The sequence below is a fragment of the Copadichromis virginalis genome, linkage group LG4 (assembly GCF_057382275.1).
Source record: "Copadichromis virginalis isolate Kocher_CV1m ecotype Utaka linkage group LG4, C_Virginalis_male_GT1.1, whole genome shotgun sequence".
In the NCBI taxonomy this organism is placed as follows: Eukaryota; Metazoa; Chordata; class Actinopteri; order Cichliformes; family Cichlidae; genus Copadichromis; species Copadichromis virginalis.
The window spans coordinates 18,616,490-18,641,630 of NC_140621.1; the positions used below are offsets into that span (position 1 = coordinate 18,616,490).

The 25,141-nt window shown below is 40.5% G+C and overlaps 1 long non-coding RNA gene across 3 annotated transcripts; it reads right to left on the reverse strand.

The window, feature by feature from the left end:
• Window positions 1-2,986: 2,986 nt before the first annotated feature.
• Window positions 2,987-24,574, reverse strand: LOC146711210 (uncharacterized). 3 transcript variants are annotated; one of them, XR_014920127.1, is made up of 5 exons: window positions 24,439-24,574; window positions 5,073-5,206; window positions 4,434-4,910; window positions 4,203-4,307; window positions 2,987-4,051 (listed from the first exon to the last, which is right to left on the reverse strand). It is a non-coding gene; the product is annotated as an uncharacterized LOC146711210 (long non-coding RNA). The 3 variants fall into 3 exon arrangements; XR_014920128.1 differs by lacking the exon at window positions 24,439-24,574 and having other exon boundaries at window positions 2,987-3,699; window positions 3,809-4,051; window positions 5,073-5,496; XR_014920126.1 differs by lacking the exon at window positions 24,439-24,574 and having other exon boundaries at window positions 5,073-5,496.
• Window positions 24,575-25,141: the final 567 nt, after the last annotated feature.

The following is a 25,141-nucleotide window of genomic DNA, read 5'->3' on the forward strand; positions in this document are numbered from 1 at the left end:
AAGCTCGCTCTTGTTTTATTTACAGTATGTCTGATGAGAAAGAAAATGTTCCAAACACCTCAGTCGAGCTGTTTTCAGTGTCTTGGATGAAATGTATTAAAGTTGGTTGTGAGGGGTTCTTTTCAAAAAAGGGGGGAAAAATCTTTTCTCATCTTTCTCAAATTTGTCTGCCAAAGACGTTAGGTCAGAAGGTAGTCGAAAAAATTGAGAGAAACGGCGTGCCGTCAAAGCAATCTTTACCCCCGAGTTTTGTCAAACTGATAAACAAGATCCACAAAGATGTGTCTCATTACTGAGTTTTTCTCTGGGCAGGAGGAAGAAAGGGAGGAACAACAGACTTCTGACAACATCCAACTTGTTTTCAAACTGCAGATTTTTTTTTTTGCTTTTACCCCAGGAGAGAAGTGTTAAGCCTTTCATTCCCAAAAAAAAAAAAAAAAAAGCAAGTCAATTAGGATGTGTTTTTAATGCTCTGTCACTTAATGACTCACGTAAGCCAGCAGAATGTTTTTGATGTGCAAGGAGATGACCTAACTGCCTGTTTTTAGGGGACTAACATAGACCACAAGCTGCTGTCGTGAGAGAAGTCAAACTGATGGGTTAGAGAGCAGTGTGGGCATTTCTATGTGACAGAAAAAAGACAGAAAATTGTGCAGAGAAATTTTTCTTCCCTTTGAAGGTTCGGCAAATGATGATAAATGAATGCCATTCCATTTCCTGATGCAGCTGTATGGGATTATTACTGTAAAAATGAAGTCCACTTCCCTTACTTCTCTCTTTTTTCATCTCTCTAATCACATCAGCCACTGAATCCTTTACTCTCAGTCCACACCTGAGTCTTTCCTGACACACGCACATGCAGGCGTGTGCGCACACACATCAGGGGCAGGCATTGAAACCAGCCCCTGTCAGCTGTCAAGGCTAACTGCCCATGGGAGTTGTCCAAACCCATTGATTGCATCACAGGCTCGAGGGAGAAAGTCAGATAAAGGCAGGTTGTGAAGGTGGCACAATAAAATGATGAATAAAGTGGCAGTAAAATGAGCTGAATGTGTAGGTCAGAAGAAAAAAGCTATCAATCTCCAGACAATATTTAAACTTTCAGAAATCTAAACTGGTTCTTAGGTTTTGTCTCATTTGAGTGTCTCTTTGTTGTTTGTGCCCACTCTTTTCTCTGTCTTCTCTTTCCCAGCTCGTCGCTCTGTGACTTCAGAGGATGAATTAAACAGGCACAGTAGCAACGCTTTTCCCTATCTGCTCTAATTCAAATAGGCAGCTCTCTGGCCTTTATGAACTTTTACATAATTTGCATCAGTGCTTGTGTGTGTCAGGCCTTTCCATTTTCTCCACACCCCTAGTAACTGAAGGGTTTTGCCAAAAACTGAAGGCTTGCTTAAAGGGGCTGTAAATGCCCACATTTACAGCTGAATTTAATGCGTTTACAAAAATAGTTTGATGTCTATAGCTAATTAACCCCTTTTTAAACATTTTTTAAGTTTGGAGTTTCACTGAGACTAAAAGCATTGTAGCCCGTTGAGGTTTTGCAGATATGTGACCGCTAACCAGGCTATGTCAACTTGTCTGCAATTTTGAAGTTAGTAAGGTTGAAGTCACATGGGCCGAGAGAGTCTGCAACCATCTGGCAACCACTGGCTGGGAGGCAAAAATATGGATTCTCCAACTTGTTGGCAATTGGTTGCTGGAGGTTGATTATTAAAGTCCCAGGCCTACAGACTGGCCAGACTCATCTTGGCAACCATTGGTTGCTAGTTGACAATGTGTATTCCCCAACCACTTTTTAAAACTGTCCGTCAGTTGCTTTACTTACAGATTACTGCTGCTATTCGACGATTACATGGAACACACTGACTTGTCTACAGACACCTGGAAACTACACTCCAAGCACTAGAGAAACTGGAAACAGAGACCACTCACCTTTGAAGTCAAATTTGTTCTTTTTGAAATGTGATGGATAGCTTTTACTTTGAAGGTCTACGCTGGCCTCACCACTTTTTCAAGTTTTACTACAGCTCAGCAAGTAGTTGGAAAGTTTTTGCAGAGAAGTCGGCTACCTTATGCAGAAACGACAGGTGACCACAACAAACTGCTAGCGTCCAAATCAACCAGCACCTTCCAGAGATGACTGACCAGCCAGCTGGCTAAATATGGCCAGTTCGTTCCTTGTGGTTGCATCACATCCAATATGGCAGAAAACTCTTAATGTGCCCATGACATCATTCGAGAAATCTCTAGGAGCTGTCTATGAGGCTTTACGTTTGCTAATTTGAACCACTAAAAAGGGCTCATCAGCCATACTTGTGGTGTCTTTTGGAGAATTTGGAAAATGTAATATGGATTTAGATTTTACCTGATATGGTTTTCTGTGCATTTAAGTGCGAGAAAAGCCTGTGTTTTATTTTTATTTAGCACTAATTAGCACAGTTTTTCAAACCTTATATTAGCAAGGTCATTTCTGGCTCCCCCAAAAAACTTTTATAGTGACTGAGCCTTCAAATTGGGCTTCACAAACCAATGGGTGACATCCCAGCAGCTATGTTTGAATGCAGCCTATGGTTCCACCAAACAGAAGCCTGCAAGGTAGCTGACTTGTCACTGCTAATGCCTAAATCTTATCCCTTCACAGACACCATTTCCCCCCCGCTCACTCTTCTCCCTGCTTCTTTCACTTTTTCTCTGCAACTTAAAGCCATTAGCCGAGAAAGAAGCTGTGACAGCTGAAACTAGGAGATTGGGAGCAGCACTGACATTGCTAGTTTTAGCCTTGCTTTGCTTTCATTGTGATGGATGATTGACTGGTTTCCTCAACACCTGGACTGCTGTTTTGTAAGATAATAGTGAAAAATAATACTGTAACAATGCTCAGTGACGGCTTTGAAAGACTTATTCGACGCAAGCGCTGACAGTTCTCTCATATTGTAGCTCTGTTTGCAACAGCCAGATTTAAAACCCCAACTATCACATGGTAAATAGCCTGTATTTGTATAGCGCTTTACTTAGTCTTTAGTCTTAGGATTATATGCACCAGGAAAAAAACTAAGTGATACAGAACTTCAGGAAGGTAAACAAATGTTGCTGATCTTTATTTCACCTGCAAAACAAGAAAAACTGAAAACCATTCGCTTACAGCTGATCCAGAATATCTGATGCTCTTCCTTGTGTGCATATGCTCTGCATACAGAGTGATTTCACTGCATTGCATATCTGATAATTGGCATAATGCACAGAGGAGGCCTATGATGCAAATGAATCCATGAGGGTTGGTTTGATTTTCTTGAGGACCAGTCTAGGGAATTTCCTGCCAAGAGGAATGATGCTGAGTGATTCTATTTGAGGAACTTGGTGCAGTAGAGGAGATCAGTGGTGTGAATGGAGGGGACTCCAGATGAGAGGCAGGAGGGACTAATAAAGTTGTGGCACATTGCACACAGGCACACTGACTGGGTTCAGTGTGTTTGGCATTTGCACCAGTACTGTGTTCTGATTGATAAGGGTGTTAACACCTGGCTGGTCTGTGGCTGTCTGTTACGGCCCCAGCTGGGCCTCCTGAATTTTATGTGGGGACGTAACACTGGCACACCCAGACTCTATCCAGCTGATGCGGTTCCTTCATAGCTGAATTAGAAGAGGGCTCTGCTTGACTTGGCCTCATACAAGGCGTTTTGGCCTGCTGAGCGTCCTCTTCAGGTTCAGAGGACACAAACAAAAACACAATGGTTCTTTTTTAATAGATTTTTGACTTTTTTCATCACATTTGACATGAAAACAATTCCCCGAAATATTCTCTCACCTTTGGTGCAGTTGCGATCTCTGACTCTCTTCCTCTTTTAAAAAAACAAACACATCAGAATTTTCCTGAGCTGATACAAACTCTCTGCAGTGACTGTTTCATCATTCAGTGCAGTGAAAGGCAGATGCATGAACTGTATGTTGGCACTTTGGACATACATAGTTGTTCTGTGGCGTGATGACATCTTTGTGTTTCCGCCTCGTCAAAATATTTTTTCTGCTCCTTCTTTGAGAGCGACTTCCACTGTGGATATAAGATCACCAGAACACACAGCTCGTATAAATACACAGCCACACTGCTGCTACACATAACTACAGGACAGCTGGTACACATGCACAAACAAGAGCATAGAACATTAACAGATGTATAAATGTATTCAGAGTTACACACTTACTCTCTCTCCCACAGCTGCACTGTCACTGATATTTAATTCTGCTTTGACCTTTGGCCTCTGCTCCAAAAATCCATAATACTGACACTTAGTCCAGCATTTCAAAGACTAATAATGATAAACAGCACAGAAACATGTAAGCAAAACAGTTTTTCTTTCATTAGCCTGAAGCATCCAACAGGTTCAAGCACCTTTATCAATAAATATCTAACGACAACTGTCTGAGTGTCTCACCTGTCCTTATCTAGCTGTGCCTGGCTGGCCGTACATATGAGATGGCTGCATGGTGATTGGAGCAGCCATATATGAAAGTTGGTACTCGGGCAGAGGAGGAGCAGATCCCAGGGGGGTGTAGCTGACAGACCCTCCCTCCACTATGAATGTCTGCTGGAGGAGAAGGAGGAGAAAAGGGAGCAGGAGGAGGAGGGTCGGAGTTTTCCCCTCTACTGGTATATATACACACAGCACAACACTTTTAAGAGTATTTAACAAGAGCAAGTTTCCTTTTTCCCTGGTTTTACTACCACACTGTTCACCAAAACGCAGCAAACCTTCACCATCTTATCCAGAAGGGTCACCTCTTCATCCTCACATGGAAGAAGTAATCTGATTGGCATGGTGGTTTGTTTGAAGCAGGGATTTCGGAGTGGCCCTTGTGTAGCGTTGGAACCCAGTCACGATGTGTTTCATCCATTTCATAGGTTGGTTTGCCTGCAATAATGCCAAATAATTAGCAACTCTATAAATATAATGTAGTTCTGCAAATGATTTTGCAGAAGTAGGATGTTTGTTCTAATTTGCTATGACCTTAGAGCGCATCGCAAATAAAACTAATAGGCTATAAAGAGTGATATGAACATATTTAGAACTTACCGGAATGAAAATGTCTGGAGCACCAACAGATATTTGGAGATGGAAGAGAACTGGATATCAGCTCATCTCACAGCTGCTATCCAGGCTAGACTCCTTCTTTTGGTAACATCCGCTAGGTGAGCTGCCTCATGTTGCTTCCAGTTGGGAAAGAATGAAAAGATAAACCATTTTCAAGCTTATTCTCTTGCCGGTCATGCGATCTAACATTACAACCGACCACGCAGCAAGTACTAACTGGTGTTATCCGTCTGCTTTCGCTCCTCTTTTGCTAGCGCTTTGTTTGGTCCAGAAACATGGCGCCTCAACCAAAAATCCTGGTCACGCCCCTCCCGTGACATCACGCTCCAAAGCCCTATACTAGTTTGTTTGTTTGTTTTTAAATTAGCAAGATCAACATACAAACAAAATGCACCATATATTACACATTCAGAGAATAGACATTCCTTACATATTAGCAACTTTCATACATAGGAAAAAGAAGATATAAAGATGGGGTCATATAATTTAACAGATTAAATCAACTCACTAAATCAAAATCTTCCAAAAAGGAAAAAAAAAAGCAGCCTTTTTATCTTTAACTAAAGTCAAAGATTTAACCAACAGGTTTAAGTTGTTTCTCCAGTAAGCTAGTGTTGGTTTGGTCTTACAAAAACGACAAGCTTTGTATAAATTGCTTGCACAAGATTAATAACACATTAACACCATAATTAGCTTTCTTTTCTTACAACAACACTCCAAACAATATCATATTTAAGGTAAATGGGGTAATTTGAATCCCACTGGAATAAAGCCAGGTATGAAAATCCAACCAAAATATTTGTATAAAATTGCACAAAAACAATAGATGGTCCAAATCCTCCTCTTCTGTTTCACAAAATGCACAATTACCAGTTTCTATTTTGAATCTATCATCAAGGAGTCTATTTGTCGGGTAAATTTTTAAATTGGACTTCTTTCCCTTTAGGAGGGACCTATACTAGTAAACACGTGTTTAAGACTGTAAGGCACCCCTTCTGACTCCATTCTTGTTATAATAAGTGCCCTACGGAGCCCCGCAAGGGACATGGGAGGAAAAAAAATTAAGATAATCTTTTCCGAGATCCCGAGTTTCGCGATCTCGCAAAAGTTTTTGCCGCATTCGGAGGCCGCCAGCTCGAAGCCGACCGGGAGGTCGAGGCACGATGTGCCGGGAGAGCGGTGTTCCCCGCGGCTATAGTAGGTCTCGACCTCCCGTTAGCTTCGCGATGGTGGGTGTTAGACGTCTCCGAAAACGTCGGAGCACTTTTGCAAATATGTGATGTCTTGTAAATCGAGCAGATATTTGATGTTTACACAACTACATTCACGCCTCAAAATATCTTAAAAGTATATTTTCTCGCAAAAGTTTTGCGAGATCCTGAGTTTGTTTTGCGAGAACTCGCAAAAGTTCATCTTAATTTTTTTTTCCTCCCATGTCCCTTGCGGGGCTCCGTAAGAGCCAGCTCTTCCCTGATGTCCATTTTTGGGACAGAGTTGTTCTCTTTCTGGGATCCTGTGGCAAAAATTTATAGGAATTTGATCTTCTTAGACTGGGACTGACATTTCTTTTCTCACATATTAATTGGGATTTCTAACTGCATAATTTTTCTGAAGCCAGCTGCTTTTACTTTGCTCCATTTGCCCCAGATGATCTGTCTCCACTCCTGTAAACCCACTCAGAATTATGTAGTAAGTTTAAGCTCATTGTTGAGTCGAGTGGTTGGATGCCTTTTTACTCTTCTGTCTGTAGCTGCGGCATCAAATGGCACACACAGCGTGGGGCAACACAGCCGTATTTAAATGTGAAAACCGAATGTGAAAACCGGAGATGTGCGATTTTGTATAGTTCTACGTATGTAGTGGTTCTACATAGTGCTGGTTTAAGTGCACAAAGACGTGAGAAAGCAGTTTAGAATGACAAAAAATGTTGCAACAGAGCTCCAGGTATCTTATTGCAACATCTCTTTGTTGGGTTTAATACCATTTCTCTTAGCATTTTTAACGTTTTGGTCTATTTCTCAAATCAGTGAGCAGTTTAATCACAATATCAAATAACCACTTGTGCATACAAGGATTTATTGGAAATTGCAAATGTTTCCTACATTCCTATCCCATGCTGATCGAAGTCTATTTTAGTGGCTGTTGAATAGTCTGACATCCTGAAAGGTCCACCTATTGCAACATGGCTAAACAAACTGTCTTAACCTGTCGAACATGATTTCTGCATATTTCTGTTAGACTGTGCTGCAGACATGTCCTGCTGACAGGAAAAAGAAAGCTTTACAGTAGTGCAAAGGCCAAAAAAATAAAATAAATGAAACATGTAAAATGTAAAATGTACCACTCCCAGGCAGAATTTTGCAAGCTGAGCCGTACTGTGAATTGCAGCGTAGTTTGATGGGTCACCAATTTCTTTCGCTTGCAACGCACCATTAAAAGACTGTATCTAATGTAGCTTTTGCATGTGTCAGCTGTGTTGCTTTACTTTTCTTTGTGCTTCACAGTGCTGCAAAACAGTCTCTTCTGTAACGCAGTGACAGCGTCTGTTGACAAATTACAGCAAAAGCAGGAAAGGCATATGTGAATCTTATCCAATCTCTTGCAATCAATCTCCCACACACGGGTAACTTTGTCATATGACTCAAAATGCACCAGGCAGCCTTGTTCATTTGCAGTCGTTACCATCGAAACTCACACTTACAGAGTACACTGATATATTGACAGCATTGCTAAGCTGTCTTGCTTGAACGCAACCGAACAAGGACTTGTCCCCTGACGGCATCAAAATGTTTACTGAGACAAAAACTTGGGCTCTTTTTGCAGGTTATCTACTGTGTGATGCCGCTTGCAGGAACGGTTTCATGGTATGCCCTCACTCTTTTACAAACATCAGTTTGATTTGAGAGAAAAATGAAAGCTCCAAGTGTTTGCAAAAGTCAGGGGTAAATTATTAATTCTAAGAGCCTTCCTTAAAGGTTTTTGAGCTATAAACAAATCCAGCTCTTCAAAGACTAAGATGATTATAAAATGGGTAAATGTATTTATTCATAGGCCTTCCTTTATATAGAGCTTGTTATTCAATTTCTCTTTCTCTTTTCTGTAGATCAACAAAATTTAAATATAATATTTTATTTCTAAGTATATGTTATTGCCTTGTCTCCTTTGTTTCCACAATTTAATGCATTAGAAGCGATTTGGTGTTTTTCTTATGACAACATGTGAGATTAATTTTAGATAAACACAGACTGTTTTCCATCTCTTTACTTTCACATGTAGCAAAGCTCACGATATCAGTTTCGAGCCATTCACATATTGCCTTTAAACAGCATGCAAAAGGAGGATTTTTTTGGGGGGGGGACGAGCCAAAAGATTGGAAATACAAGCTATAATTTCAGACGAACATTTCTGGGTAGCGGTTTCATGAGTAAATGGAAAAGCTGAAATCACAGTGACCTTTCGAAGACTTTGTTTCACAGGATGTCTGAGTGCAGTCTCATTCTTTCTTTCTTAAGAATGCTGATTAAAGCTTAAGTTTGCAATAATGTGCAGTCGTTGTTTATCTCAGTTTCTTTGGCACATTTCTCAGTTCAGTTGCATTTCCCAAAACATTCAGAAAACCATTAGATAATCTGCAAATGATTTTAACTTGCCCAAAACTTGTAATTCATTTGTCCAAATCAAATATTTTGTGAAAAAAAAGCTAAAGTCTTTCGCTGTAGTGTGAAAATGATTAGATGTTTCATCGGAAATACTTTGGAAGTGTGTCCTTCATCTTTTACATTTCTAAAACGTCCTACATCTTTTCACTGACACTGCTTACCTACTCTACAGATGACTGCATGCAAGCAAAACATTACCTTTAGTCTCTATGGTTGTTAACGAAGCTAAAGCATCAGAAGAAAAATATACAGAAACGCATATAACAATTGATTAAAAGATTAATTAAATGAATAACTGGTGAATAAAAAAAGTTCTCCACATCACAGCGCATCCTGAGCAACAAAGGCGGCAGTTGTTTTTTGTTTTATTTTTTATTCATGCATTGTATTTATTTCATATTTAGTTGAACCTTTAATTATGGCAACCTTGGCAATCATTATGCACTTCAAAGCAATCGCACATGAAAGTTGTTTCAAAGTCGGGCGTGCTACAAACTGGGACCTCTTGGTTTTAGCTTTGTTGACATTTTACTTATCTCAGCATCCTCCGGTGCTGTAAACATGTACGACTGAACTGTGTTTCTATGCACTGAATATAGTTAAATCAATATGCATGAGCCCACCTTCTGTCTCAGGTTAAAGTGAAGCAATACTGAGCCAGTATTACTGAAACATGCCAGAGGTGCATTTAATGACGTTTCAGTTCGATGCCTGTTGCATTTTGAAAAGCTTCATTTTTTTTTTTTTACACCTGGGCCTTGGTGTTAAGAGCTTTCAGCTGTACGCTCTCATGCATGCAGCGCTATGAGCCCACTGAGAGTGAAAGTACGGGGCAGAACATCAGCTTGAACTCAGACACACGTGAATTTGCATAACGCGTGACACAAGGTTGCAGTGAAGGGCAAACTATGAAGATGCTCATGAATTTCAAACACCTTAAGTTTGCATGCATACATGCGGAATGGGATATAGTCTTCATCATGCTTATTCATTTAATTACAATCAGAACTGCAGTTCAGAAACGTGAACTTTTTGTTGCCCTCATATATAAAGAGACTGCACCAGGTGTCCATGGTAAATTCTCATTTAATGTAACTACTAACTTATGTGTTTAGTCATTCTGAAAGGATAAAACCTAGTGAAGGAATTACTATTAATGTACAAATGTTCCTAATCCTCCTTCCTTTTGGCCTTTTGCTTCACTTTTACAGTCCATCTGCTCTATGCTACTCAGTGCTTCCTTTTCAAATGTTTCTCAATTATGTTACCTTTTCCTGTTATACCCATAAAACCTCTCAAGGCTGGATTTCAATTATTTTTCGTATCATGTAATGTGTAAGACTTCTGGAAAATCTGGAAATGCACAGGCACGTTGAAACTAACACGCCGGAATCAGCGCGCTGTTTAGAAGCAATATCATGTTGTCATGCGTTGTGGTTGCGCTTGGAAGTTGTGTTTTTTATCTCGTTTGGTGCCTTTTACTTTAATCTCTATGAATTTTGCCTCGCCAGGTTGAATCTTACAAGTTTTTTTTATCTCCCTTCTCCATCACCTCATTTTTATCACTGTAATTATTCACTCTGCTAAGCATGTAGGCCCACACTGGGAAAAGCATTTCTTCTCCACTGGAGAGCCTGTCTGTCCTGTTTACCTAGGAGGCTGATGTGTGGGAGTGCACATGTGGGTAAGAAAGAGACGCTTCGTCATCTTTGCTGCAAACATGTTGATTGTCAAATGTTCCTGCATTTTGTTGAAGGCCGGATCAAGAAGCCATCCTGGCTCTTTTTTGTAGCAAATGTTGCCTTTTGTCCTGGCTGTGACTGCATCTACACAAGGACAATATCACTGACAGACAGAGCTAGTTTGGTGGGTGAGTACGAGGCAAGGAAGGAGCGAAAGAGACAGATGGAGACTGAAAGACTGCGCTGCAGACAAAGCCAGGTGAAAAGATGAATGAGGTCGAAGCAAAATAAAGAAAGAACTGACGACAGCATGCCAAAAACATTCAGAAAAGCATCCGTGTGGCAAAGTAAAACTGAGTGTGTCACACTGCTATACAGCCACTTGACCGGTGACTTTTTAAAAAATGGCCAGATTTAGCTTTTGAACATATGTTGTATATCCACAGGAGCTCAGGAAGTGAAACTGAAGCCAACACTTCATGCACAGGATGTATCCATATTGGAATTGCATCTGCCATGTCTGCATTCACTAAAGCAGGGAAAGAGGGCAAAGAAAGGGGGTATAGAAGAGGAAGGGAGAGGGAGGAAGGTTATGGAGGAAAAACATAAAATGTGAAACAGACACAAGACTAATGAGCAGGGAGGTGACAAAGAGCAAGAAATAGTGAAAAAAAAAAAGACTAATAGGAACAAAGAAAACATGCTATTCATATATATATATAATATGGCTGTGCCGTAATCAATCTATTCATTGTACTTGATGTGTCCCTGTCATTCACTTCAGGCATGTATACTTTAAACCTTGGTAAATGGTAAATGGCCTGTATTTATATAGCGCTTTACTAGTCCCTAAGGACCCCAAAGCGCTTTACATATCCAGTCATCCACCCATTCACGCATACATTCACACACAAACCTTGTATCTAATAAATAGCATCTCTGTTTTTCTGGCGATCGCCATCAAAAGTTTTGTTTAGCACCCAATAAATATCACATTTTCAATATCTAGCAATAAATAAATAAATAAATAAAATAAAATAAAAAATTAGGTGCCATATGAATACTGAACAGCTATTGCTTGCTGTAATCAATCCTTCTGTCCAGATTGGCTGAAATCTGTTCCTAGTGTGCTTCCAATGTAAGTGATGGAAAACAAAATCCAAATCTAGTTCTTTGCAAGAAGAATATATTTCAATGTTTATCTGTGGCTAATATGAGTGAGACAAATCAGTGGATATTTGTGAAAGTAACAGTCTGTTTAGTCAGAAAACCCTGTTTTTGTGTTACCATCCAGCCAGCTCAACAACAGAGGGAGTTTTATCTAAACAATACAGCACCTCTTGATGACATCAAGGCTCACACTAGCGTCACATAAACGTAGGACAAGAGCTGGAGAGTTTCTCATTCATTTTTTTCTTTTTAAACAAAGCTCGATTTTTCAGATCTGAATAAACTGACCAGACAGCTGCAAGTGTCCTTGTAGCTCAAACCCCACACTAGTACTGGATATATAAATAGTAAAGTAATGTTATTCATCCTCAGATAAACAGCTAGACAATGCTCTGAAATTAGTTCCCTGCCCCCTCAGATGTGTTTCCAACTCTGCCAACAAGAGCTCAAACTGCCCCACTGACATCCTGAAACATGTGGTCATGACACAGTCTCAACTCCTGGATCAAACCATGAAATTCTATAGAACCATGTTCTATGGAAATTTAAAACGCATGTCCTCTTATATGTATCTCATTTTTCCCAGAAACAAAACTCAGTTAAAAATTTCTTTTAAAAAAATCAGGTAATTCTTTGTTTTTACATTCATCAGCTCCCAATCAGCCCAAATGGCAAAGAGAAATTAAAAATACATGCTATTAAAGAGTTCAGGTCTTAGCAGGTTAAGGGACACAACAAGTGTTGTTTCGTCTTGTTTTGTTACAACATGTTCAGTGAGTCTTGGCGTTAAGGCGGCATTTCTTCATCATCATCATCATCATTTATTTATTTATATAGCACTTTAAAAACACACCTGGTAGACCAAAGTGCTGTACAATACTAATATGCACATAGTAATAAAACCAGACATAGCAATAAAATTTTAAAAATAAATAAATAAATAATAATAAAAAAAATAAATAAATAATTTCAGTTACCCACAGAGTTAAAAGCCAGGTAATAAAAATAGGTTTTTAATAAAGACTTAAAAACTGCTATGTATTTTCTTCTATTTGATCTCAAAAAGCTCCTAAAACAGTCAGTGATCCCTGTTGACCTCCCTCGGCTTTTATTACTGCTAATCATTTATTTAAGCTCAGTTTTTAAAACCTTAGGATATAACTACAGCCCAGCCCATGCTGCAGTATATGAATGACTAACTTTGTATTGTGGATGAATTATCTCAGTTGTTCTCCTGGCTGAAGTTTGGTCCTTTTACAGCATCCTGCCATGCGATTACATTTGTTTCTGACCACCGAGAAAACTCACGTTAACTTTTATCAAGTGGAAAAAAAAGTTAGCTTGTTTATATTATGCTAACATAGCTATGTCGCTAGCGGTCACGTAGCACATCATTATATACCAGCTAGCCAAACTTCAGTAACCCTACAAACGTCACTGCTGTTTAGTTTTCTGTCTTCATTTATGCTGGAAGTGATAAGAAAGCTGTATGTTTTAATTTGTTTCCAAAACCCCGCAGTCAGGACATGCTATATTGTATTTAGATAGAAGCTAGCGAGCTAACTCCCTGCTAACTTCTAACTCTGTTAAATGTCATAAATTCCGTTTTCATGGATGCCTGGATGTTAAACTCAATTGTTACACCTGGTAGAGCAGAACGCTGATCATTTTATTAAAGATGAAAGACTTTAGACAGTTTTTCAACTCTCAGTAATGCCACAGTGATCGTTTGATATATGGACCTGCAGCGGAGTTTAGACACAGACACGGCTAGTGACGTCAGACTGAACAACCGGATACTAGTTTGTTTGTTTGTTTGTTTTTAAATTAGCAAAATCAACATACAAACAAAATGCACCATATATTACACATTCAAAGAATAGACATTCCTTACATATTAGCAACTTTCATACATAGGAAAAAGAAGATATAAAGATGGGGTCATATAATTTAACAGATTAAATCAACTCACTAAATCAAAATCTTCCAAAAAGGAAAAAAAAAGCAGCCTTTTTATTTTTAACTAAAGTCAAAGATTTAACCAACAGGTTTAAGTTGTTTCTCCAGTAAGCTAGTGTTGGTTTGGTCTTATAAAAACGACAAGCTTTGTATAAATTGCTTGCACAAGATTAATAACACATTAACACCATAATTAGCTTTTTTTTTCTTTCAACAACACGCCAAACAATATCATATTTAAGGTAAATGGGGTAATTTGAATCCCACTGGAATAAAGCCAGGTATGAAAATCCAACCAAAATATTTGTATAAAATTGCACAAAAACAATAGATGGTCCAAATCCTCCTCTTCTGTTTCACAAAATACACAATTACCAGTTTCTATTTTGAATCTATCATCAAGGAGTCTATTTGTCGGGTAAATTTTATTCAAATTTTTAAATTGGACTTCTTTCCCTTTAGGAGGGACCTATACTAGTAAACACGTGTTTAAGACTGTAAGGCAATAATAATATCAGTTACCCACAGAGTTAAAAGCCAGGTAATAAAAATAGGTTTTTAATAAAGACTTAAAAACTGGCACTGATGTAACCTGTCTAATATGAAGAGGAAGGTTATTCCAAAGCGCAGCAACAGAGAACGCTCGGTCTCCTCTAAGTTTCAGCCATGAATTTGAGACCGAAAGCAGCAACTGCTCAGCTGACCGAAGGGAAGGAGTGGGGACGTGGGGCTTCAACAAGTCAGACAAATAAACAGGTGCCAGACCATTTAGAGATTTAAAAACCAATAAAAGGACTTTAAAACGGATCCTGAATTCAATTGGAAGCCAGTGTAAAGAGGCCAAAATCAGAGTGATGTGATCAAATTTTCTTCTGCAACTAAAAAGGGGTTCTTGTCTGTCCTTACATGCTAAAGAGACACAGGAGGATGAAAGAAACACACAAGCACAGGAGAAACCATGAATGGGGCACCAAAAACTACACGCAGAAGATGAGCAATTTAACGAAGGACTTAAAATATCGATGTCCAGATCTGTTTGAAGAATTCTAGTTGAGTATGTTTCACTTCACAGTAGCAACATCCAAATTATTTGAATTATTTGCTATGTCAGTTGAAATCGTGAAATACATGTTAACATTTTAAGAGAGCTGCCATTCTGAAATCCACTTTGTTCCACAGGCTAAAATGTTTGCATCAGCTAACATTAAATGCTAATGCAAATATAATGTAACTGTAACATTAGCAGGCTAGTCACCAACAAACCTAACATATCAGTCTGTGTTAATGTTAACAATACATTTTAATGTTAACATTTTAAATAGATGATCGAGAACCACTTTCCTTTGGTCCTGATAGGTATTGAGAATTCCTCTAGTTACCGACTACATTGCTAAAGGTTAGCCATAAATATTACATAGATTAAGCTTAAGCGTAGTTAGTTAGGTTCCAATTATAAAATGATCTGTATAACCATGAAATGCAAATATTCACTAAATAATAATCTTATCTTTAAGCATCATGAAACCATACTAGTTAGTCCCAGAAAGCTAATCCCTACAGCACACTTAAGGTAGAAGAATTCATCCATGGTCATCTACCATCATATGAAATGCTAATCATAATTACAAGGAGCTACAATACAAGTAGGCAATAATTTTCCCTGAAACTGAAAACTGTAACTTTTTTTAAGCAGATTTGTATTGTGCAGGTAAGCCATTAGCACATGTAGATAAAGTTAGCAAATTATCGCTTTTAGCTTAGTGGCTGGTGACCTCACTTGTTAAACATTAACTCTACTAAATTGTCCAAAAACTGTGGCTTAGCTTCAGGTCTTTAGACGCGGGCTCTAACAACAACTGGCTGCGACACTGCTCTACTACCTTACCAGCATTTACAGAGTGGACCCGAAATCAGATGCGAAACAGCTGGAGACGGGACAAATGTTTTCATTGGTTAAACAGCTCTTTTACATGACAAATTGTTTTTAAATTTTTGCCTTTTACCTAAATATTTTTAATTTTTCCATCTTTATCTTCAAAGTCCACTCAGCCACATTTTATCAGCTTTATCTACTACAGGCTACAAGTCATTAAAAGATGTGCACATGCATGCCGAGGTATTTAGTCTTACAAGCATGAACAAAGCAGCAAGTGCATTCAAATGGGTCGCTATGTGGCACTTTTGATGTCTGTCCCTTTGATGGTAATGTGGCGGAAAGGGAGATGAGGAGAGGGCAGATACTAATGGGCAGATAAGAGGAAGGATGTGATGCAGGCATGCTTCAAAGAGATGAATTTATTAAATGGCTGATGGCCGATGACACTAAGATCAGTGATGGAACATGAACCTGGGGGAGCTTTCTGTCTTTTCCTTTAGTGGTCACAGTGTTGGATTGGCAAAAAAAAACAAAGGAAATACTACATAGATTGATAGCTGGGACTTAAAAAGGCAACGGAGGGAGTACGGTGGGGAAAACAAAAGGAAAGGGGCCAGAATTCCTTGAGCACAGCGTTTCCAGTTCACCTTTTTTCTTTAGTCGGTGCTCTAAATATAATCTAAATATTAAGGAGGTGATTTTTCTGGTACTTTATTGTATTTAGGTACAACTTCTATTTTTTCCTCTTTCTAACAAATACTGCAGTCACAAATTTATTGTTGTCATGAAAAGGGAAAGATAAACCTGCTTTACTTTGATTTAAATGTATTACAATCCAACTAAAATCTAATTTGGGCTTCCAGATGGGCTCACTCCTGTTCTGGCATGCCACATTGGGTAAAAAATGTAGTATTTCATTACTTCCACAGTCTCAAGTGACACTATGACTATTTTCTTTGGTTTCTTTGCTGGAACTGGAATTGTGCAGCAATGACCATGCTCTGCTCTCTCAGGGGGATGCATCCACTTGCAGATCTGTTGTTCACGTGTATGTATCCTTCCTGTTTTGTGGCAGATGTTCACTCTCCTGCACATATGGTATTCAGCCAGCTAAAAAACAGTAAAGGGGATGTCCACTCTTTTTGCCGCGGTATGCTTGAGGGGTAATTCTGGCATGCATAAAGCTGAGATTATTAGACGCCGTTGCCTAGAAAGTTTAATGCGTCATGTAAACAAAGCGGAAGTGCTGCATTACGATTCATTACGATTCATTCCACACGATCTCCTGTTGTGCAAATGCATGGATCCGTTTACACAGTAATAAATATTTTAATAAAGTGTGCACTGCCTCTAGACCAGAACAAGAAGTAAACATGCTCGTATCCATATCTTTGTAATGGCTGCATCACCTTGAATTGTGTTTGCTACCGAGTATGACCCTTCTTTGATTCCTGACAGCAACAAACAGCTTAATAATGATCTCCCGCTTTCAAGCCCACACAGGCTTGCCAGCAGTCCAGCACTCACCCGGGACGTGTGATCTCATTATTTCCACAAAGCTGTGTGTTGTAGTAACAGAGGGGATATAATGTACTCTAGGTGAAGCATAAAACCTGTCATAGAGTTTGGTTTTTTTGCTGGCTGAGGTTTTTCCATTTACACAGATTAAACTAATAAGTGCTTTCTGTCTAACATTCACACACCATATGAATCAGATCAATGAAACACATCAGAGAGCAACTTGACCAAGGGGCAGCCAGGGATCAAACCGCCAACCCTCCGATTAGTAGATGATTAGCAGATGACCTGCTCCACCTCCTGAGCTCAGCTACAAATTTCCTGAAGGCCTGGCAGAAAGCCACCCAATGTAGCTGCCTATGTTGGTGGCACACCAAATGTTTAAAAAAGCCACATCTTTAATCCTTGTACAGGATGTGTCATATTTAAGTGGGTACACTGACATGACGCTTAAGTATAAAATAGGAAAAATGCAGTAAGTCATTTGGTTGCTTTGCTGGGGTTGTTAGTCTACTCTTTAAATTGTGTTAACTTTCCCACACTGTCAAAATCAGTCCTGACATCATAGCTCTAATCCAATCACTTTCTTGCTTGCCCTCTCTGAGCCAATCAGCCTTATTTCTGGCTGTTTTAAATCTCAGCGCTCTTCTGTCATTCTGCCTTTCAGACACCCACGTCCTCCCCATCTCTATCTCACCCTGGTCAGTCAGACCCCCATCTTCACCTCCTCCACCAGTGGTCCTGTCCTAATTCCTGTCATTTCTTGGATTCCTGTCTGCTATGATGGTTCATCAGAGTCTAATTGGCAAATAGCTCATTAATTGAATTCTCCATCTCAATAAATCATGTTCAATTCTTCTAAATGATCCCTCCTTATTGAAATGAAGGGGAAAATTAGCCACAGTTACACAGAGCTGCCACTTGCCACCCAAGGCAAGGCAGACAAAAGCTTGGGGGGGCAGACAAGTTATCCCAGAGTTGATACACTAGCAGTAGACTTGTTAGCAAAGCCACCAGGCTGAAAGATCACAGCATTGTTATTGAAATAAACACAACCTCTGCCAAGATTAATGTTTTACCTGTTATAGGACTGCTGTTGGTGCTGTCAGAGCATTTATAGCAGAATGGTGTTGAACAGTGGAGAGGCCCCCCTGTGAGTTTTTGTCTAGAGCCCCACGAGACTCTAGAATCACCGCTGAAGTTACTAAAGTTTTTTGTTTTTTATAAAATTGTGTTTATTTCTGCTGTAAAGCTGGAAATCTGTGATGATTAACTCGCTTTTAGAGGCACCCTCAAGTTCTTGGCACTTCTGCAGGGGCTTCATCGTTTAGCTTTGGAGGCTGTTGATTTGTTTGTAACACACTAACAGTTTCTTATGTTCTTAGCAGGAACAGAACTGTTGTGATAATTCTGTGGAAGTCTAATGTGGGAAAAGTCAAAAGTGTCTAAACATTAAGTACAGAAATGGTCTGAATTTGAGCCTTTGAGTTGGACTACGTTTTATGTGCTCAGTTTTTACAGTTGGCTTCAGGTCTGGGACGCAACCAGTGAGGGCAGGGATAGCTCAGTAGGTAGAGTGGTTGCCCCATGATCGGAAGGTCGGGGGTTCGATTCCCCTTAACAGCTACCCTGAGGTACCCCTGAGCAAGGTACCGTCCCTACACACTGCTCCCCGGGCGCCCAATGGCTGCCCACTGCTTCACTGAGTGAATGGGTTAAATGCAGAGAGCAATTTCCCCACGGGAAGTACAATAATAATGTACAGAATCAACTGAACCTGAAAGAAAAACGTTGACCAATCACCAAGCAGAATATCATGACTCACCACATCTGAAAGCCATGTAATAGGTCTACATGTAGCATATCATTAAAAATGAATTTGTACTTATTTTTGGTTCTTAATGGTTCAGTTGCCCAAAGAGTCCTTAAACGTCACAATCTTTAACTATTAATTTGTGTTGTCGAACACATCCAGAGGAAGCTACTGAACTATGAGACCAAGCCTATATATATATATATATCTGTCATTAAAAATACAAATGCTGGTATATGCTCCTGTGTAGAATTATAGTGGACCTGCTCAACGTTTTGAGGTGAGAGTCAGGTGTTTGTCAGTCCGCACTGAATTTTCCATTTCAGTGCACATCAGTGCAAATGTCAGTACTCATTGACTTCATCTCCCAAACGCACCACAACCACATATTTGGAAACATGTGACTTACCCACACATACGCACAGACAAAGACCGAAGTCATCCAGTTCTCATCAGCCACACCTTAACAGCCCTGGATAAACGTCATTCTCCTGTTTGCATTTTAATGTTAGTGTCCGTTAACATAACAAATCCCAAAATTTCCTTTTTAATGTGTGGTCATGCATCATGCTAATCAGTGCATTCGTGAACGGAATAAATGGAAGAGTAAGACAACAAGTTTGCCAGCAGCTGAAGAAATGCAAGGATAACACGGATGAGAATTTTGGTTAAACCAGACTGTGTCTTGGACTCAGAGTGAGCACAGATTTCTTTCTTCCTTCCCCCTGCTGCTAATTTTTTTACTCCGTTCCATTCTTTCTCTCCTTCACCCTCGTTCCCACACCTTCCTTGTCCTTCTTTACGCCTCCCTCCTTCCCCGTCAACCTTTCCATTAGTGCCGTGGTGTCATTCGCAGGGGCAGCGGGAAGAGGGCAGAATAAATCAGCGAGGAGGAGGTCGGCCTTGCTCACTGTCCAGCACTGGCTGCAATATCCTTGCAGGGAATGAGCGTGGTGCTGATTTGCATGATTAAACAGCATCCGCCAGACAGCCAGCGCTTCATTACTCATCGCAAAAGCACACAAGATGATTACAGGAAAATGGTCGGAGGCACACTCACACACACACACAAATGCAGGCATAAACACCCATGCTGAGACGCACAGGTGCACACAAATACTGTACATCCGAGTAATGCCATCTGACAGTATTTGTAGCAGAGCAGTAGTAAGGCTGATAACAGACCCAGGCACACACACACACACGCCTTGCCGCTTCATTTTGACACTTAAATCTTAAAACCTTCCAAAAGCTACAGTCATGAGACACAATTAGAACTGCAGCTTTTTAATTTTTGCCCATCCTCGACTCGTCAGTATAATCTCACGAGTGGGCAATGATAAAAGACAGCGATGCTGACCACAGCGCATCAGTGGACGGGTACTGTACATGACTGATTTTTGTACAAGGAAAAGAGGGACAATCAATACACAGCTATTGAAGCCCTGCATCGATGAAAGGCCACAGGATTCACAATGCAGAACCACCCACTAGCACCTCCTATTACTTCATGGTGCAAGCCCATTTCATTATAAGCTTGTAAAATGTGTGAGTGTATGCACATATTTGAGAAATGCAAGCTTTTGCACAGAAAAGTGCCTGAATATCCCCTCCCTCCTGTCATGAGCAAAAGGATTCATGTGTCTGTTTAAGTCTCCAAGGAGCCGGGAGAGCCCACCTTCACGAGCACAGCACCGATCAATAAATGATGAGGCACCTTTAGCTGAGGAATTTGGCATCTAGCGAGAATCTTTTGATTTATTGTTGTTTGGAGGGAGGTTTATGCCTTCTGGTTACTTACATTCATGTGACATTGTGTGTCATAAAGAAGTGGAGTTCGATGAAGCTTGGATTAATGTGGCTTAACGTGATCGTTCCAGTGAGCATAAGCAGGAGAGTCCAAGAGACAGCAGCAAGAAGAGGCTGGTTGCTTCAAATTGAGTACAGTGCGATTTGAGGAGCATTCTGCGGTGCGGCGCAGTGATTAAATATTCACACCGTCACGTGTACACCTGCGTGTTTGTACACAGCATCCCGTGTGTTCTCTTCAAGCTTTCCATCAGTGTGGACTTGTTCTTTGAAATCACCAAGGCGCAGACCGTGTTTCAGCCTGCTTCTATTCAAGCAGCTGTTCCACTTTGAAGTCCAACATGAGGCTTTTATCTTGTTATCTTGCTATTTTATTGTATTTCCCCTGCGCAATGCCATGCAGCATCCCGAGGGATACAACAAATACCCAGGGCCCTCCCTCTCATCCATAACAAAGACATGGCCGACAATGATGGTAGGAAATAGGGGAAGAAAAAAAATGTCCATTTCATGTTTGAACTAGAACAAAGGGGAGTTTCCAGTTGACCATATACTGTAACGACCAGCCTAATTAATCAGATGCATAATTCATGGGACGGAAAAGTGTGCTGTGAAGGAGAGAAGATGGGGTAGAAAACTGCACCATCAGCAGTTTCCCGGAGAGGAGAAAATAGAAGAGACCACACTAGAGCCTGTGCTTAATCAACAGGACAACAAAAACGCAGTTATGGCCAAAGCACGTGTTGCAATAATAAAATGAAAGGACCTCTCAGGAGTTTAGCCTTATGTGAACACAAATTAAAATACATCCTATTATTGTGTGTTTGGTGCTGTTAATTCTAAAACTAGTATTTGTCAGTCTGAAAATGCAAACTCGGCTACACTTCCTGTTTACTTGCCTTTATGTGTATTTTTATATACAGTCCACCGATCAGTCACAACATCACTAACCTAAAATCTATAAACTTCACAGTAACTGCAAGAACTATTCTCTCTTAATGACGCTGAATAACAGGCTCTATATAATGATGCACTTCATTTATATGTGACCATATTGTTTTATTTTGCGGCCTAAACTGACCATATTTGGCCAAGACAGTGATGTATTTGCAGTGTGAATTTACCAGCTAGTAGTTATAAGTGGAGGAGTATAAGTATTTCGGGGTCTTGTTCACGAGCGACAGGAGGAGGGTGCGGGAGATCGACAGACAGATTGGTGCTGCGGCTGCAGTGATGCGGACGCTGTACCAGTCCGTCGTGGTGAAGAGAGAGCTGAGTGTAAAAGAGAAGCTCTCAATTTACCGGTCGATCTACGTCCCTACCCTCAGCTATGGTCACAAGCTTTGGGTTGCAACCGAAAGAATGAGATCACAGATATAAGCGGCAAAAAACTAGCTTCCTCCGAAGGGTGGCTGGCTTCTCCCTTAGAGATAGGGTGAGAAGTTCGGCCATTCGGGAGGGTTCAGAGTAGAGCCGCTGCTCCTCCACATCGAAAGGAGCCATTTGAGGTGGTTCGGGCATCTGATAAGGATGCCTCCTGGGTGCCCCCTGGGTTAGGTGTTACGGGCATGTCCTACCGGGAGGAGGTCCCGGGACAGACCCAGGAAATGCTGGAGAGATTATATCTCTCGGCTGGCTTGGGAACGCCTGAGTGTTTCCCCAGGAGTTGGCTGGAAAGAGGGAGGTCCAGGCTTCTCTGCGACCCGGCCCCAGATAAGCCGAAGAAGATGGATGGATGGATGGATGGATGGATGGATGGATGGATTGAGGTACACACTTGGCACTAAAAGCTGCACTTTATTATACACGTTACAGTTCTCTTACCAAAATATTTGCCAAGTCTCCAGTTATGTAAAAAACTTTTCCCAGGAATGCACTGGGCCCTGTGAAACACTAACTATACCCTTACTGCTTCCATAGCAATTAAGAGAGTAAGTAGTAGCCAGTTGCATCTAATTAACTCAATAATTGATCATGAGCAAGTGTGAGCATCTCTATAAATGTGGCACAATGTCAGAATCGTCCCTGGAGTGGACATCTCAGCAAATTCACCTCAAGGTCAGACCATGCATTGCCCACAGAAACCCAAGCGCTACATCTCAGACTCTACAGTGCTCAGTTAGCGAGTTAAATGTTAAAGTTCATGACAGCACAATTAAAATGAACAAGTATGAGTCATTTGGAAGAATTGCCAGGAGAAAGCTTCGTCTCTCTAACAAGAATATTACAGCAAGTCTTATGTTTGCAAAGCTGAACCTGAACAAACCACAAGACTTCCACAGCAAACCTTTGGAAAGATGAGACCAAGTTGGAGATGTTTGGCCATAATACACTGAACCATATTTGGTGAAAACCAAACAGCAGCACAAACACCTCACACCAACTAAGGGAGAGGTAATGATTTTGGGTTGTTTTGCAGTAACAGGTCCTGGACACCTGATTCAGCTACGAGCAGCTCTGTATACCTATGCCTGAGAGCTAAAGCTTGGCCAAAATTGGGTCATGCAACAGGACCATGATTCCCAACTGATCCCCTTTTCAGAATGGCTGAAAAAGAAAAGAATCAAGCTGTTGCAATGGCAGAGACAACCTGAGTGAAATGCAGTGGTTGGACCTTTTGACAGGTCTGGTTAAACATATTCCCAAAACCTCGATGAACTGATACAATTTGGTAAAGAAGAGTTGGAAAAAATTCCTCCATGATGATATAAGAGACTGATAAAGTCACACAGAAAATAACTGCTTCAAGTTAGTGCTACTACAGGTGGTTCTACAAGCGTTTGCTCAAGCATTTGTTAATTTTAAAGTACTGTGAAAACTCTTTTCCACATGACACCACCCAGATTAGGAAGAGATAGCTCAAGAGTTATTGAGTAAAGCTTGATGTGATGGAGAGGGGGCGGACAAGAAGTCTTGAAGCAAGACAACTTGACATGTTATAAATGTCTCCAATAATTACCTTTTTTTTTTTTTAACAATAAAAGCACCCAAATCCTATTGAGGTATGTGACACATAACACTTGGATCAATGCTGCATCCATACTGATGAAAACACAATGAGTGGGTAAAAGGCAATAAACCTTGGGGACAATGATCACTAGTGACTGACAAAGATTAGAATACGAGCATCATGGATTCAGCATGTAATGAGAAAGCTCTGGGTGCCACAGCCTGAGATCAATAACTAAACACAGGGGACGCTAATGGTCTTCTAATGATGCTGCAGCTCATCAAAGTGTTAAAAAATTCACCCATCTCAAGTACGCAGAAACAAACATGCATTTGTTTGTTCACCTTTGTCATCTGTGGCTTCACATGAATGAAAATAACCATTTCTTCCAGTGCTGCCCATTTCATTGTTTTGCATTAGTCAGACAGACTTTGGTGGTAATTGTTATTTGTTCGGCTTCAGCTCTCCTCCGGGTTTATCTGCCCCTCTAGCCGTGCGAGGAAACACTGAGGCAGGTAGCTCTGTGTGCAGAGTTATCTTCATTTCACCTGGTGCATATTTCTGCAACTGTCGGTTGTTATGGTACAAATTAGGCAAGGTCACTTGAGCCGTTGCCATGGAGACAAAGTTACACCAGGGGATGATTTGATCTCGCCCTGAATTTCCACATGTGTCAGTGAATGTGTTCTTCATGAGAACACGGTGATCCCACCAGCATATCAGATGCAGCGATTTACCCTTAAACCGAATCTGAAAGTAAAGCTTTTGTTGTTTTTGCACATCCTGACAGTTTCTCTTTTTCTCTTTCTGACTTTAAAGTTCCTCTGTAATATATTAGCAATTTCTTTCTTTTTTTGTTATGCTTATCAGGAGCATTTCTTCCTACTTATTCCTTTTTCTTTGCATCACTACCTGTGCAGCTTTCAGATGAGGAAAGAGGACAGGGGACAGTCTTGTCTTCAGAAGGACTTTGATGCTCTGGTGGAAGGACTGAAAACTCTCACTGGCTTCCATCCTGGCTCTGGCTCATCTATGGCCAGAAATGCAAACACTGCAGGACGAAAAAGGAAAAAAAAAAGATAGAGAGAGCATGAAGGAAGAGATAGAAAGAAAGACAAAAAGAAAGCTGCTGGGCTCTTACTTGTCGATTCTGAGCCCATTCCTGTGGTGGAGCCATCTGCTGAGGGAAGAAGACGAGAGAGATGGAGCGCAGTGCAAAAACTAAGCCATGATCCACTCCAACTCCATTGCTGTTAATGAAATTTTACATTTTACACTGCGCAGAAAAAACCCCCCCACAGGATTCTTACATGAAAACACAGACATTTGAAACAAACACAGAAAAACAAGTTCCCATACAATTGAAAAAGAATGGCAGTGTAATCTGTGATACTGATAACACTGTGTTAGAGAAGCAAGCACTCAAATCTGCAGCAGGCTTACCTAACCTTTACCGTGCAGAGTGCAAACTAGAAGACAGACCGTGTGGGTCCATGCTGGCATAACAATTATGCTTCTTGTTAAAGAAAAGTCTTTCTTGTTTAAGACAAGACTGTTTGAGGCAGGAGCCAAGGTTTTTACTGAGCTCCTGGAGATTTATTTTGTTTTAAGGCAA